A 17172-nucleotide genomic window follows, 5' to 3' on the forward strand; every position below is an offset into this window, starting at 1 on the left:
GTAGATCCAGTGTGCAAATCAGAAAAGCAAAAACTATACTCTGCAGACACCAGATTACACACACAGCACTTTGTATGATAATTTTTTCTTGATTGCAATTTACTCTTAAAAATGCAAATTGTATAATTACTGCAAACAAATGTTCCTGTGTAACAATGAAAAAAAGATGCACAAAAGTGCTATAAATTTTGCAGAATAATGGGTTTACAGATGAAAAAAGAAGTGTATTATATTAGACAAGACTTTTATGGAAGAAAAACACACTAGGTTGAAAATCCCTCGAGTGAGAAATTTCTAGGTTCTTGTTGATCATTGCCCAGAGCCCCACCCCAACTCTTTCAAAAACTGTCATAGAAAGTAAATTGTTTTTGTCTCCTCTGATAGATTACCCAAAGTATATCAATTAGATCAAAAGTGATGTTACAAATTCTAAAATTAGCCCTAGCTGGTTTTGCTCAGTGGATAGAGCGTCGGCCTGTGGACCAAAGGGTCCCAATTTTGATTCAGGTCAAGAGCATGTACCTATTGCAGGCTCCTCCCTGGCCCAGGCCCTGGTCAGGGCTCCTGCTGGAGGCAACCAATTGATGTGTTTCTCTCATATGGATGTTTCTCTTTGACTTTCCCTCTCTCTTTCATTCTCCCTAAAAAATCAATGGAAAAAATATCCTTGGTTGAAGATTAAATTAAGTAGTCAAACCTGTAATTATCTGAAACATAGGCAATAAAGCATCAGAAAAATCAGATATATGCTTATAATTAATTATATAAAAAGTTGAAAATATAGACTTTAATAAATACACATAGTATATACTCTCTGTATATATCTTTTTTCTTGACAATTTTTTACTAGAAAGAAGCATAATAATGAATTTCTCTAAAGCAGAGTGTCCTATAAGCACTAAAGTTTTTTTTTTTAAATCTTTTTTTTTTAATATATTTTATTGATTTTTTACAGAGAGGAAGGGAGAGAGACAGATAGCCAGAAACATCGATCAGCTGCCTCCTGCACATCCCCCACCGGGGATGTGCCCGCAACCCAGATACATGCCCCCGACCGGAATCGAACCCGGGACCCCCCCAGTCCGCAGGCCGACACTCTGTCCACTGAGCCAAACCGGTCTCGGCAAGCACTAAAGTTTGTAATATAAAAGCTAAACTTTTCTGAGTACCTGCTATGTGCCAAGCTCTGTGTTGTAAAGGACAGAGCCTTTACAATTCCCAGTCAGAAGGCATGAATAGCATTTCTTTATACAGATAAGAAGTTGAAGCACAAAGATGGTAATTAAGAGTTAAGTCACACAGCTCAGATTTAACTGTACATATCTGATCCCACAACCTACCCCATACTGTTCTACCTAATTCCTCCCCTAGGTAACTATCAGACCCAGTTACCAGTTGACTTGGCTGGGCATGCTAATTATTTGGCATGTGTCTCAGTCACTTACATCTGATAATTAGAAAAGTTAATTAATTCGTTTGCCTAATTCATGAAGGAAATGTGAAACATGTGAGCTTTGAAAATTGATGTATTATGTAAATATACACTATAGAAACTTTTTCAAATGATTGTTTTTTATGCATGAACTTTAAAGGATTTAGCAGTGTATATAATAAAAAATATTGTCTTTAAAATCAAACATATGCCATCAAATTCTGAATTGATCACTTAATACCTAAGTAATTATGTGTGGGATCTTTAAACCTAATGAGACTAGTTTTCATCTTTTGTAAAATGGGATAGATAGCATTACAAGATTATTGTGAGAACTAAAACAATGCATAGAAAACTAATTATCATATAGTAGTTGCTAAAAAAAGTTGTACCTATTATCATTTTGAGTCCAAAAAATATCTGAGTACCAAATCAATACGTGAAATCTTGTATGCCTTCCATATTTGCATATTGCTTTTATTTGTAAGACCATCTGTTGAATGAGTAAAAGAGAACCCCTTTCTTATTTTAATAAGAAAGTAAATAAAAAGCCTCCCCCCAATATCAAATATAATTATACCTGGTTAACCATATTAAAGAAAGCTATTCAGGTTATTACAAATTTGTAACATGTCTTCTTGAGCAAAATTTATATTGCATGCATATATGTTAAGATATGACTTGCTTGGTTCAGTTTCATGTGAGTGAGCAAGGGAATAGGACATATTGTGTTGCCACATATGTGTTGCCAGAGCATCTAGGCTGGGACTTGAAAAGAAGTTGTGAAAAAAACAAACAGTTACATGACACGTTAATGACCATCAATCACACTTCTAGCCTATCGGTGTTAGAGAAGTTGAAAAAGTAAAAGGAGATTAAGAAGAGAATGCTTTGGAGAGAGATGTGGGTGCCAGCCCTCCTTTGTGACAGAGTGGTGACGATGTTATTCCCACTGCATGTCTAACAAGAAAGGCTTCGAAGTAACCAGGCAAAAACTTTGATATTTGTTCCCTACAGGTGTGGGCATAGGAGACTCATGTTTGATTGATACCTAAGGAAGATAAGGCCCAGAGGCTTGCTTGATGATATTCACAGGTGAAAGGGCACAAGGGTTCCTGTGGACCAGATGCAGGTCCTGTGAGCAAAAATCAGCCTGGGCATGTCTTGCATTCTGTTCAAGAAGGTCACCTTGTAGATAACAGAGAACTCATAACACAGATGCAGCCACCTTCCTCCTGGTCTAAGGACAATGCCAACAAACAGGATTTATAGAACTGCAGAACCAAGAGAATGACTAAGGAGTCAAGCTAAGATGGTGACACGCTGCTCCCTATGCCTGCTTAACCTGCAGGCTTCTGTTAATATAAGAAATTAAATATTTTTATTACCGAAGCCAGAATTTGCTTCTTATTGTCAAAAGCATCATAAGTATTACAATATCTAATCTACAGAATCGGTGTAATTTGTGGAAATGTATGAAATGCCATTAGTAAGATTTTTTTAACATAGTTGAAAGGCACTGGATAAATAGCAGTTGTTCTCTTAAAGTATTTGATAGAAGGAGGGAGACAAGAAATGGGGAAGATGTAAATAAATTGAAATATATTAAGGAAGATAAATTATATATATATATATATATATATATATATATATATATATATATGTAATAAACAGTATAATGTGTTAAATGCTACACAAACCTATGAGTTTTAAGAGGAATTATTTCCAGTTGAGGATATATTTGAAGACATTATTTGAGAGGACATTTGCTTTCTGGCTTTTCTTAAGCAAGTTTCAGCTCACAGACGTGTTCGTCCATATATTAACCAGGCTTCATTTAGAGAAGCAGAACCCTAATGGTTACACAGAATAAGGAATTTGTTACGGAGATTCAACCTTACACACCCATGGGAGCTGGTGGAAAGATCTATGAAAGGCTATGGGCGCTGCATCTGGGGTTGGATCCGAAGTTGCAATAGGTCAGCCCAGGAGAGCATTTGAAGAAAGTTGGACCTGAAGTGTGCTAAAATAATGAAATACTGGCATTCTTGTTGATGAACAGAAACACACAAGGGCAAACTGAAATGTGTGTCTGTCTCCCTCTCTCCCAAACCTTCTATGGTAGCTGGCGCCTTTGACCACAAACTGGCACATACACTAGGGTCTAGACTTGAAGCTTTTGAAGATCTAGTGTGAGTTGGAGGAGACAGAAGTCTGAACACTGTCCTATGCCAAGCACATGAGCTCACAGGTTATACTTATTATGCCAGATCAGCAAGGAAGCCAACGTTCAGAAACTAAAATTGACTACTGCTTCACTTTCAACTTCCAAATCTCACACAAAGTTCTCTTGTGACCAGCGCTAACATAAAGCCACATAGGAAAGGGCATTCTGAGAAATGTAGTTGCAGCTAACTAAGTGTCAAAGCCACAGCAACTAATGTATTTCTTAATAGTATCATTTAATAGCATTTAAATATTAAAAGATTTCACATAAATGATTAAATATTTGCTCATTAAAAGAAATTGGTCATTAAAATTATGATCACTAGCCCAACTGGTATGGCTCTGTGGTTGAGTGTTGACCCAGGAACCAAAAGGTCACCAGTTTGAATCCTGCTCAGGGCACATGCCTGGGTTGCAGGCTCAGTCCCCAGTGGTGGGCATGCAGGAGGCAGCCAGTTGATGATGTTCCTCTCTCTCATTGATGTTTCTATCTTAGCATCCCTCTCCCTTCCTCTCTCTAAAATTCAATAAAAACATATTTTTTTAAAAAATATAATCAATAAAAGAAAAAGATCATGTAGATAAAAACAAATTCTAAAGTTTACATGTAGAGGCAAAGACCCAGAAAAGTCAGCACAATATTGAAGGAGAGGAACAGAGTTAGAGGAGTGATACTACCTAGCTTCAAGATTTACTATAAATCTAAAATAATTAAGATAGTGTATTAATGGTGAAAGAACAAATACATAGACCAATGGAGCAGAATAGAGAGCCCATAAGTAGACCTGCATAAATATGGTCAACTGATCTTTGTATTTGGCAAAGCCAATACAATGGACTTTCAACAAATGATGCTGGAACAACGGGACAACCGCATGCAAAAACAAACAAACAAATAAACAAGCAAAAGACAAAACAAAAACAAAAACCATGAGAATTTAGACACATATTTTTATACCTTCCACAAAAATTAACTCAAAAAAATTAGACCCTTCACAAAATTTAGATCACACACCTAAATGTAAAACAAAAAATAAAAAAACTAGATGACTTTGGCTATAAAGATGACTTTTTATATATAAAACCAAAACATGATCCATGAAAAAAATAATTGATGAGGTAGACTTCATTAAAATTTTCTGACCCTGGCCAATGTGACTCAGTTGGTTGAAGCATTGCCCCATGCACTGAAATGTGGTGGGTTCAATTTCCAGTCAGGGGACATCCCGGTTTGTTAGTTCTTTCCCGGTAGGGGCACGTGCAGGAGGCAATTGATAAATGTTTATCCCTCACATCTCTCTCATCTCTCTCTCTCTCTCTCTCTCTCTCTCTCTCTCTCTCTCTCTTCCCCCCCTCTCTTTCTAAAATCAATTCAAAAAATACTTTTAAAAATTAAACTTGTGTGCTATGTGAAAGACAATGTCAAGAGAATCCAAAGACAAGCCACAGGCTGGAAGAAAATATTTGCAAAATACAACTCAGAAAAAGGATCATTGTCCAAAATATGGAAAGAAGCCTTCAAAGTCAACAATATGAAAACAAACTACTCAATTAAAAAATAGGCCAATGACTTTATCAGACGCTCCACTGAAAAAGATATAGAGATGACAAGTATATGAAAAGAACTTTACATCATATATTATCAATAAAATGCAAATTAAAATGCAAAATAGCCCTAATTGGTTTGGCTCAGTGGATAGAGCATCAGCCTGTGGACTCAAGGGTCCCAGGTTCGATTCCAGTCAAGGGCATGTACCTTGGTTGTGGTCACATCCCCAGTAGGGAGTTTTGCAAGAGGCAACTGATCGATGTTTCTCTCTCATCGGTTTCCAACTCTCTATCCCTCTCCCTTCCTCTCTGTAAAAAATCAATAAAATATATTTTTAAAAAATTTTAAAAAATGCAAAATAAAATGCAATGAGCTAGCATTATATCCCAATTAGAATGGCCAATAGGAACTCTCATTCACTGCTGGTGAGAATGCAAAATGGTTGTTCAAATGGGTTGATAAATTGTGTCCACACATAAAACTTCTGGAAACAGATGTTTATGTCAGCTTTATTCATAATTGTCAAAATGTGATCACAACCAAGGTATTCTTCATTATGTGACTTTATTACTGTCTAAAGACCAGAAGAACACCCTCCCCAGAACCTGACTTTCTGGCAACCTGATTATAGATTTTAAGCATCAAAACTATAAAAAATAAATTTATCTTGTGTAAACTACTCAGTTTGTGATATTTGTTATAGCAGCTCAACCTAAGATAACCATCATGCTTTTTTAAATTTTTTATCTTATTTTCATTTAATTTATTGGAGTGACATTGGTTATTAAAATTATATAGGTTTCAGTTGCACAATTCTATAATACATCATCTGTATATTGTATTATGTGTTTACCACCCCAAGTTAAGTGTTCTTCTATTATCATTTGTTCCCTGCTTTACCCTCCTTTATCTCCCCCCACCCCTGGTTCCCTCTGCTAATCACCATACTGATATCTGTCTATGAGTTTTTGTTTGTTTATTTGTTTGTTTTTGCTTAATCTCTTCACCTCTTTACTCATCTCTCCAATCCCCCTCCCTTCATGCTTTCTTTTTTTTTAATCCATTAAACCTGGATTCTGAAGAGTTTTGCATTTGGTACCCCATATACTAAAGAAGTCATTGAATTGAGTGTCTGAGATAAGTTTGTGGTTGACCAAAAAAAGTGACAGATATTTTCAGGAAGAATGATTGAAATATAATTTTAAACTCATGAGCAGTCTTAGGCTTGGTGATGTTTGAACGGTGAAAGAGAATTTGGCGAGAGGTGGTAGTTAGAAAGTAGTTTGGGGCCAGATGGCAAGGGATCTGGATTGCTGGTTTTATTTAGTAGACATCGGGAAGCAATTGAAGCATTTTAAAGAGGTGAGGGAAATGACCACAGCTATGGTATAGGAAAATCAATCTAGAAGTTGTATAATAGTGAGTTATGTGGGAGCAGAGACAGTGATGGGAAATATCTGTTGTAATGCAGCAGTTTTTAGTTTATCCTCAGTCTGGTTATTCTCATTGCCATTGAGCCATTGTCTTTGTCCCATTTTAATATGTCACAGAATTTGAAGCTCTAGGTTTATTTATCACTGTGGTCGATGTATAGAACTCCAAGTTTTTCTTTGTTTAAAGGAAACACATTCAAGCTGGTATTCAAGTTCATATCCAAGTTCCCCAGGCAGCTTGGTTGCCAAGACTGTTCTGGAAATCTTGCAAGCAACTGTTCTGTGGCATTTTAGCATTGCTGCTTTCAATTTTGGCTGGAAACCATAAAAATAATATTTCATTCATTATGCTGTAGAAGAGGTCCTTAGAGCTTCATAGAGGGGATTTTATGAAGGTGGCATCACATTCCTATGCATCGCAAGGCACAGATTGACAAAGAGTTAGTTATCACTTAGGGGATATCAAAGAAATGGTAATATTACTTTATCACCAAAAAATTATGAAGTGTCAGGTACATCCTCTAAGTGACTGATTGAGAGGGAAATTATTTAAGCTTATCAGGCTGGGAAGACACTTTAGTTCCTCTCTGGGCACCTTTGTGCTTACCCTGAATAATAAATGGAGTGTGTCTTTCAGGAGAAACCCCCAAATCACAGTGAACCCAGGGATGTTACTGCATTGATTACATTTCAGAAAATAGACATCATGTCATGTTTGTACTGTGTGCATATCTGGTTTGATTTCATTGAGAGAACCTTAGCATTATGTGGCAGAACCACAGCTAAAAGGTCAATAGATTTGCTAAAAATTAGAAGGCTTTGTTCTTTATGAAATAAAAACAGGCCCATGTTAGGGTAGGCTACCTCCCAAGAGGTCCCCTCACTGGAGCTCTCTGCTGCCTCCTTTGGCCATTTTGAGCCCTTACTCCTTTGAGGGAATAGTACCTGCCAGGTCTCATCTCCTACAGAAAAGAGCAATTTCCAGGAGGAACAGAGACCTTATCCTATAACCAATGGCCAATTTCCATTTATTTCACTTTTGTGTAAGCCAACCTAATAGTACAAGTCTATTCTGTAGCTTCCTAGTCTTAAGTCTGTTTGCTTTTTCCTATCCTCACACCTGGTCAATTTGAACCACAAATCCTGATCAATTAATGATTTATAATTAGAGTGTATCAATCAGCTGAGGCTATCACAACGCCCTAAGGCTGTATGGCTTAAACAATAGAAATTTGTTTTCTCACAGACCTGGAGGCTGGAAAGTTCAATATCAAGAAGCTGGCCAGTTTGATTCCTGGTGAAGGCCTTCTTCTTGGTCAGTAGATGGCTTCTTCTCAGTGTCCTCACTTGCTGGGTGTGCGGGGATGGGGATGTTTCTATTCTTGTAAGAACACCAATGTTTCTATTCTTGTAAGACCACACCCTTATGAACACATTTCACCTTAATCACCTCCTAACAGCTCTATCTCCAAATACAATCACATTGGCTTCAAAATATTCATTTTGAGGCACACACTTCAGTCCATAACACACAGGAAATAATTTCTAAACCTCAATGTCATCACGTTGAACATCAAGATAATTTCTTTTTCAAATGGTTGTTGTCCAGAACAAGTCAGATCGTACATGTTCACAACATAACAGCTGCACAACATATCAAAGCTCCCCTATGGCTAGATGCCCATTCTACTCCTGAACCTGTACTTTGACCACATCCCTGCCTCTGTCCTTCTGACAGCCTTGCTTCCTTGGCCGGCATGTCCCAGCCCGTAACTGCCAGATTCAGACTTCTGGATGCCTACTCAGGTCCCTTGTACCAAGAACACTTTGTTTACTGATTTTTTAAAAAAATATGCCCTTAAACCCCCACTATAGATGAAATATATAGACATAGATGTGAGCTAGAGAACTATCAATATGCATATGAAATCCCTGATCTCACCCAGATAGAGTTTGTACATTTCCTCACCTATTCAGTAGCCACTTCGAGCAAGTTCTGGAGCCAGATTACAGAGGGCTAATAAAAATATATTTTTAAAGGAAGATAGAAATATACTTAATCCAGGGCATTCTTTCTACTCATCTGTCCCTGTCTTGCTTTTTATCAGATCTCTATCAGAGATTTTCAACTGGCGTGCCACAAGAATTTTTAAAACATGCAACACCTGACTATTTAGTCAGGGGCACTGACCTCCTTCCCTCAGATTGTCAAATAAAAAAAAATGACAACGGCCAACACAACAATAGCCATTTGGTGTGAATGCCCTGTCTTGAACCATAAATATATAGGTCATAAAATAGAGTTGCATCTTATTGGTCATGGTTACATAATAAGGTTGCATATAATTGGTTAATTTTTGGTACCAGAAATCCTTATATACAAGTATTAACAATTGATTTTTAATTATTTTTATTATCTTTGAAAGTATTACAAATATCTCCCCCCTATTATCTCCATCCTCCTTGCTCCCGATCCCTCCCCAGGCCTTCACTGCACTACCTAATTTTTACAAAAGTCATGTTGGAACAAAAAGGGTAAGTAATCACTATTATCTTTTTTGTAAATCAAACAAAATAGTACATTTTCCCCTCAGATCAGCCATAAATATATTTTTGGTGCATTACAGAGTTTTAGTAATTGTTTATGTGTGCCACACGATGAAAAAGGCTAAAATTGCTGCTCTAGGTCGACAGTTCTTTATTGACAACATAAGGATAAATGGCATTAATTGTTCTGGAGATGTTTTGTGCAGCCCCAACTATAATGCTTTATTTGTGAAGAAACTGAGCTCAGCGAGTAAACATAAAATTCCTTTCTATTCCTAAGAACATCTATGCATTGTGTACTGTTGATCCTCTCACCTTTCCTACTGACACACTGTGATGCCTGATAGAGCAATCACTTTCTAGTTCTGAAGGCATCGACGATCCCATCTCATCCTCACAGAAGCCCAGATGGGCACTGAAGCACAGACAGGTGACCTGCCCAAGGTCATGCAGCTAGACAGTGGGGGAGCCAGAATTTGGACTCAAGCCCTCTGTCTTCAGAAGCCACACTTAACCACTATGCAGTATGAGGTTGAGTCAGAAGGAAAGTGGAGTCATGTAGCCAGTACTCATGGAATTGTCCATAACCTTGGCTGTCTTTCTCTGGGATGGCAAGCCACCTGCCACCTGTCATGTCAGCCCCTGAAGAATGAGTGGTCAAGGCAACTACTTTACATTCTTGCTGGAAAGATTTCAGCTGCTAGAAAAGGATGCTTAGAGCACATTCACCACCAGTCAGGTTTCTGCTTCATGGATGAGATCTGACCAAAAGTAGCAGATTATAAAAATCCTCTCCACAAAGCCTGCACCTTCCTGTCATTTTAAAATATAATTTTTTTTCAGAGAAATGAGTTTTATAAAAATGCCTTCAATCTGATGTATTTAGAAAAGGACTTAATGTCTGTATTTGGGCTTTAAACTTATATGATATAAACAAAATGGAGAATTAGCCTGTTACTTTTGCAGTCACTTGAGAAAATAAGGTATTCTTTTCCTCTTAGGTCTCAGACAGATGGCCACTAGAGCGATCTTAGATTCACTAGTGATTAGGCAGAACTGCATTGGAATTAAGTCCTAGGATGTTCAGAATGAGAGAAATGCTGCTTTGTAGAACCGCAGGCAGATTGGAAAAGGGGAAAATGAGAGATGCGATGCAAATAGCATCTTGCTTCAGTTTTTCAGAGTCTGTCTTATTCACACAGCATTCCTCTGAGGATTGGCATTTGTCTTCTTATTGAAAGAAACTCACATAATTGCAAAAGGAAAAGGCTGCTTTAAAATATTTTTAGGGGAAAATACAACATAGAGATCTGAGGTTGGCTTTATCTAGGTGTCATTTTAAGTCATTAATATAATGTAAATGCCCACCACTATATGAAAAATAAAGAAAAGTAGTATGATATGGTAGAAAACATATGGGTTCTGCAAATCCTCATGCTCAGGGAGAGATAGCCTAGTGTAGATTGAGAGCAAGGACTTGGGAGATAGACCGAGTTCAAATCATTCCTTGTTCACTTATTAGCTGTGGGAATTCAGGAAAGTTGATCTATCACCCTAGCCCTATAAATTGGAATTGATAATAATCATGCCTACCATATAGGATTATTATGAGGATTTAATGAGTAACTAATGGGAAGTGGTTGAAACAGTGCCCAGAACAAAGTTCTGAAAAATAACTAGTATGTTGGCTATTAAGAGCCTGACATTTATTTCTTTACTCCAATTCCAGAAACAGCATTCCGTTTTTGCTTTCAGAAATGTCACCACCTGTCTTTGAATGCAGTCTTACTGATGCAGTCAATCCAGGTGCTTCGGCCAGTTCTGGCTGAGAGGTGGGAATGAGACCTGAGCTAATCAGATATGCTCTCCTTGGAATTTTATTTGTAAGCAGATACTGCAGACAAGATTGCAATTTATGCATCTTGACTCTGGCACCCTAAAGATACCCTCCATGAATCCCTCACTTCAAGATTTCCAAGGTTGCTTAAGTGTCTGTCCACTTTGGGAAATATTTCTCCAGCTTATTTCTAAATTTCTTGAGCTCACCTCGTGCCTTCTAATAAATCAGCCCCTATTCCATACTTTGCTTTCTTCAATCCGTTTCTATTACTTTTAGTCAAATACCCCCAAATTTGTAAAATAGGTGCACAATACATTTTATTCATTATTAAAATTGGAGTAATCGTCCTAAGTTGCTCTATTATATACTGAGATTAATTCATTAGTTATACAAAAATTTAGTTTTATCAGCATGAAACCAGTATATGTTTGTGGTCACTTAAACTCTGGTAAATTATTTCATTCTATATCACCTTGATTCCCATTCATGGCAAGCAAAAAGCTACCCTATATAATAAAAGCCTAATATGCTAAGTGTCCGGTCATCTGGACAGCCGTTCAACCAGTCAAAGCATAATATGCTAATGATATGCTAAGGCCTCTCAACCACTCCCTATCATGTGCACTAACCACCAGGGGGCAGACGCTCCAACTGGTAGGTTAGCTTGCTGCTGGGGTCCGGCTGATCAGGACTGAGCTAGATGGGCTGGACATGCCCTGGAGCTCTCCTGCAGTCCCTCCCCACTAGCCAACCTCTCATGTCCTTCCCTGGCCTCAATTGCACACTGGTAGGGTCCCTCAGCCTGGTCTGCGCCCTCTCGCAATCTGGAACCCCTCTGGGAATGTCGGAGAACTGGTTTCGGCCTGACAACGGAATGACCAGTTGCTATGACATGCACTGACCACCAAGGGGCAGATACTCAATGCAGAAGCTTCCCCCTGGTGATCAGTGCACTCCCACAGGGGCTGTGCTGCTCAGCTGGAAGCTGGGCTCACAGATGGCGAGCACAGCGGCGGTGGCGGGAGCCTCTCTCACCTCCGCAGCAGCACTAAGGATGTTTGACTGGCAGCTTAGGCCCGCTCACCACCCCCCCCCGGCCTAAGCCATCAGTTGGACATCCCCCAAGGGCTCCCGGACTACAAGAGGGCACAGGCTGGGCTGAGGGACCCCCCGGAGTGTACAAATTTCATGCACCGGATCTCTAGTGTAATTATAGTCTGATGTGGGTTGGAAATGTGTATGACCGGAGAGGGATGTCTCCTTGGTGACAAGTCCTAATGGTGGGATGTAAGAAATGAGCCTGGCCAATTAAAGACCAAGAATTGGCTTTTTAGGGGGCCATAAAAATAAATAAAAGTTGAGAGATGAGAAAGAGTAAAATCATCGATACCACATATGTTCTGGGTTTTACCACTATGACTCTTCTCTCACTGCTAAAGGATAAAGGAAAAATAGCAGAGAACAAAATGTAACTTGTCTAAATAGTTTGATAATGGATATTGGACTTTGAAATATACATATACACAGCAAAATAAATTTCTAATTGCTAATATTCCAGATTCTATTAGAAAGTAAATAACTTCATATGGAGAAATTAGAGATCATTCAGTAGACTGTTTAACTCATTTATCAAAAATTATAAGCAAATCTATGGAGACAGAAAGTACATTAGTGGTTGCCTAGGGCTGGGCAATGGTGACATGGAAAATGATGGCTAATGGGTATAAGGTTGCTTTGAGGGATGATGAAAATGTTATAAAATTAGATTATGATGATAGTTACACAGCTGTAAATATACTAATAATCATTGAATTCTACACTTTAAATAGGTAAACTTTATAGCTTGCAAATTATTCCTTAATAAGCTACTGAATTCTCATCTTTTCAGTGATTAGAAAGCTCCAGCAACCTTGAACGAAAGTTAGCAGGCTTGGGTTGGGGTTGTCCAGAATAGGGTGGAAAACATAAAAATCAGTAAAAGGCACATAATTTAAAATCCATGTTCAGATCCTGTAGGTCAGTAGCAGACAGCTAAAAGAAACCAGGAGTTGGATTACAAAAGAGAAATGAGGCTGAATTAGGAAGGAAATGCACATTGGACCAAGGAGAAACAAGTTCAATTTAACTTGTCACTGTTATCAACTAGGTGTCATGGTCAAGTGAGCATGTCTCAAGGAGACCTAGTCCCTCTATATTACCTATCTGTCTGATATAAAGTCTAAGAGAACCTTTTAGACAAAAAGTACCCAGGATTTTTACCAGCATCCTTCACAGTTTTCTTACTTCCTTACCTCCATCTTAGTAAGTGCTCTCGGGCTGTTACCTGCAGTGAACATGTTATCTACATGTGGCTTCTTAGACCATACCACAATAGACCATACGGAATCATAGGGGCAACCAGGTGTTTGGCTATCCAATTAATATCTGAGGAAAATTGATAAGGGTCTTCTTTCCTTTACGGTACTAAGTGTGCATGACTAGCAGCTCTTCTTGTGAAAGACAAAACCCTGGTGATGATATACAAAGTATGTATTTGTCACATACTGAACGGACCCTAAGAAAGAAAACAAATGAGAATTTAAACTAACTGATATTCATGAAGAAAATAGTTGAAATTAGAATGTTCGATTTTCCTATGTGATTTTGTAAGTTCTGGTTCTACTCATTAGATTTTCTTTCAGAGCTTATGGAAGATTCAAACACAGTCCACTCCAAAAGACTTTTAGCTATTTTTTCCACTAGTACACTTGTGACTTTTTTCTGCTAGTAGCTAATACAACTCACATTTTATGAAATATGTGCAGATAAGCTACAGGGTGTAGGAAATTCCCATTTCTTCACCATTCAAGGAAGTGTGCCAGTTGGAAGAAGACTGAGAGTGATATCATAGAAATACTCTAAACAAACAGACAGTAAAATATAAATCATTAACAAAAGTGAACTCCTATCAGTGAAAATATGTCACAATTGATTTTTACACACACAAATCAATGCCATTGAAAGCACTTCACAGAACTTCCAAAATGGTTCCCTCTAATAGATCTATAGATGAAAAAAAAAAGATTCAGAAAGTTTAGGCATTTTGCTCAAATATTATCAATCTAAATTAAAGTTGACTCTTTCCAATATTAAAGACGACTCCCATTGCACAATCCCTTCTCCGTTTAGTCCAGTGCATCTCAAAATTGAATGTGCATATGAAACTTGGGTATCTTGTCAAAATCAAGAATCTTATTTTGAGTTGTAAGGTTGTACCTGCATTTGAAAGCATCTTTATATTTTGCAAAGCATTTTACATAAGGTAACAGCATTTTTGCTACAATGACACCTATGAAAAAACAAAATTAAAAATACAGTCTTATAAATGAGAATCTAATATACCTATGTTGTAGAGTAAATGATAGATCAAGAATTCAAACTAGAATCTTATGTCCTTTCCCCCTGACCATTTTTCCTTGGTAGAAACACATGTTCTATGAATATTTCTTTCTTAAATCTAAAAGGAGACCATAACTGTAACTTTCCAAAATGTCCCATTTTTTTAATTATCTGTCTGAGATTTTTCTTGACATGTTTTCTGTTTTAAAATATGATTGCATTGTAACTTTTCCTATCAGTCTCTACCATGGACCCTTTCAAGGTAAAGTTATCTTATTTCCTCTAGGTTATTTACATATTTCTACACTGGTTTCAAATCTCCTCTATAGTCAGTTCTTTAGTGACAGTGCATTATACACATTATATTTTTATATTTTATTTCTACCTATTAATGTGCTATTTAATCATATTTACCGGTTCCCTAGAACTTTCCTGAACTTTTCAGCCCCATCTTTGCACCAGAGTAATTGAAAGGTACATAAGTACTTACAGTCCCAAATTTCCTACATTTGAATCAATGTAGCAAAAACATTTCTTTGCTCTTTTCAAGGACTCTTTTAAAAATAATAATAAAAATCAAAGGGCTCCAAAATAAATTTTTTGGTTATTTTTTTTTACTTTGAGATCAAGAAGTAATAGAGGGAAAGCAAGAGGAAACACATTTGGAAGGATGACTTACTAGAATTACAAGATATTTAGTTACATGTTATTTCATTAGGAGCTTGGAAAAATATAAAGGATACACCACAGCTGATCTTTTCATGTGGCGTTCTTAAAAATTTATAGCATCTATATTTGTTAACAAAGACTTTCCTATTATTTGTAATAAAAATATTTAGCCATCCCATTAATGATAAAATGTGGCACTTTCTTTTTCTATTATAAAAGAACACTGAGTGGAAAAATAATCATTCAAGAAAACCCAGGAATGTAAAACAACATTTCTAGATTTGGGAACCATGTTTTCTTTCTGATTAAATTTTCTAAAATGATATGAAACATAATTTGCACCATCCATTCTAATTATGCCTGGCTAGCTAATTTGGACCTGTGTCTTTGATTTCTCCATTTAGGGTGGGAAGACAGGAAACCTGAAACAGAAGAAATATAAATACCTCAGAGAGGCGATCCATTCTGTAGATACCCAGTAAGTTATTTCACCACATTTTTGTGTTTAAATATTTGCCATGGTGGAGGCCAGCTCTTAACTGTACCACAGTATGTAGGGCTAATAGATTCAAGCACACAAGCCTCTGATTTTGAGAAAGTTTGTATTCAAAGCCGACGAGGGATCAGAAAAGTGCATTGTGGAGACATTCAAAGTAGTGGTAGAGCAGGTATGTCTTCCTTCCACGTATCCCTTCTTAGATTTAGGATACGATGCTAAGGACACATGACTGCTGAGGATTACTCCCTGGATTGGGCTGTGAGTTTGCAAGAGAATTCATATTCCTCCCAGATTTGCATAATTCCTTTACTTTTCTGGCGATATAAAAAGGACCTGAACATTGTAAACACAGGAACAAATCCCTTCAAGAAGGGAGACTCTAGGAGCCAGGACAGTGATTCTCAATGTAGGCTGCATAAGAGAATAGACAAAAAATATTTTATTATTCTGTTATTTTTTAATATATTTTGTTGACTTTTTACAGAGAGGAAGGGAGAGGGATAGAGAGTTAGAAACATCGATCATCTGCCTCCTGCACAATTCATACTGGGGATGTGCCTGTAACCAAGGTACATGCCCTTGACCGGAATTGAACCTGGGACCCTTTAGTCCGCAGGCCGACACTATATCCACTGAGCCAAACCGGTTAGGGCCAAAAAAATGTTTTAAAACTGCAAGTGCCCAGGTTCTAACCTTGGGCCAGTTAAATAGGATCATCTGGGGAAGAATTCTAAAGCCTTATATCTTCTTAAATGATTTTAATGTGCACCAACCAGTTTTGGAGGCTACTTTGAAGACAATCTAGGGGTATAGTTAAAAAATAAAAATAAATGCAAAATAAATTGTCAACAGAATTAGGAGGACTCCTTTCTAATCAAGAGCTCTTTTTGCTCCAAAGAGAATTACTGCAAATAAATTTTAAAGAGGATACACATTAAATGACTATTTAGCCAATTGCAACCGAAGAAGGCATGCGTATATGTTTCGGTAAGGTATGGCAATAGAAATCAAATTTAAAACCCCAAGGGGAGGAAATCACTAGGGTCAGTGAGAGTTTGTAGCCGGGGTAGATTATGTCACATATTTACATTATTATTTAATTGTATGTTAAACAGGATTTGTAAAATGAACTACAAATCCAAATACCCCCATGGAGGTAGAGTGCTAAACACTTTCATCTCAGGCTGACATGGATTAGAGATTTGAAAGCCCACTTCTCCCTTTACCATGTCAAATTATAAAAGAAAAAAAAAGAAAAATGCTGATCTGAGTCTCTAATGAAAGGTAACTGTGCAGTTATTGGAAACATACTTTCACTGCAAAGGCGGATCTGATTACAGCACGGAGCTGGGCCTGCCTCTCCCTACCTTCAGGTTTCGATGGTGCGATGGCTGTTTATTTTCATCTGGTTTTCATTTGAAAAATCCCATCTGTGCTGAGCCTGGAAGAATTGTAAAACTACTAAAGTTACAAGCGTTTAAGTAAGGTGAACAGAATTTCCTGGGTTTACTTTGCTAAAATGATGTTTAAAGAAGATTTGGGTGATGTAGGCTGTGAGACCACTCTAATATACCTGCTACAACTAATTATGTGTCTGAG

This window comes from Myotis lucifugus, unplaced genomic scaffold, assembly GCF_000147115.1.
Source record: "Myotis lucifugus unplaced genomic scaffold, Myoluc2.0 scaffold_34, whole genome shotgun sequence".
In the NCBI taxonomy this organism is placed as follows: Eukaryota; Metazoa; Chordata; class Mammalia; order Chiroptera; family Vespertilionidae; genus Myotis; species Myotis lucifugus.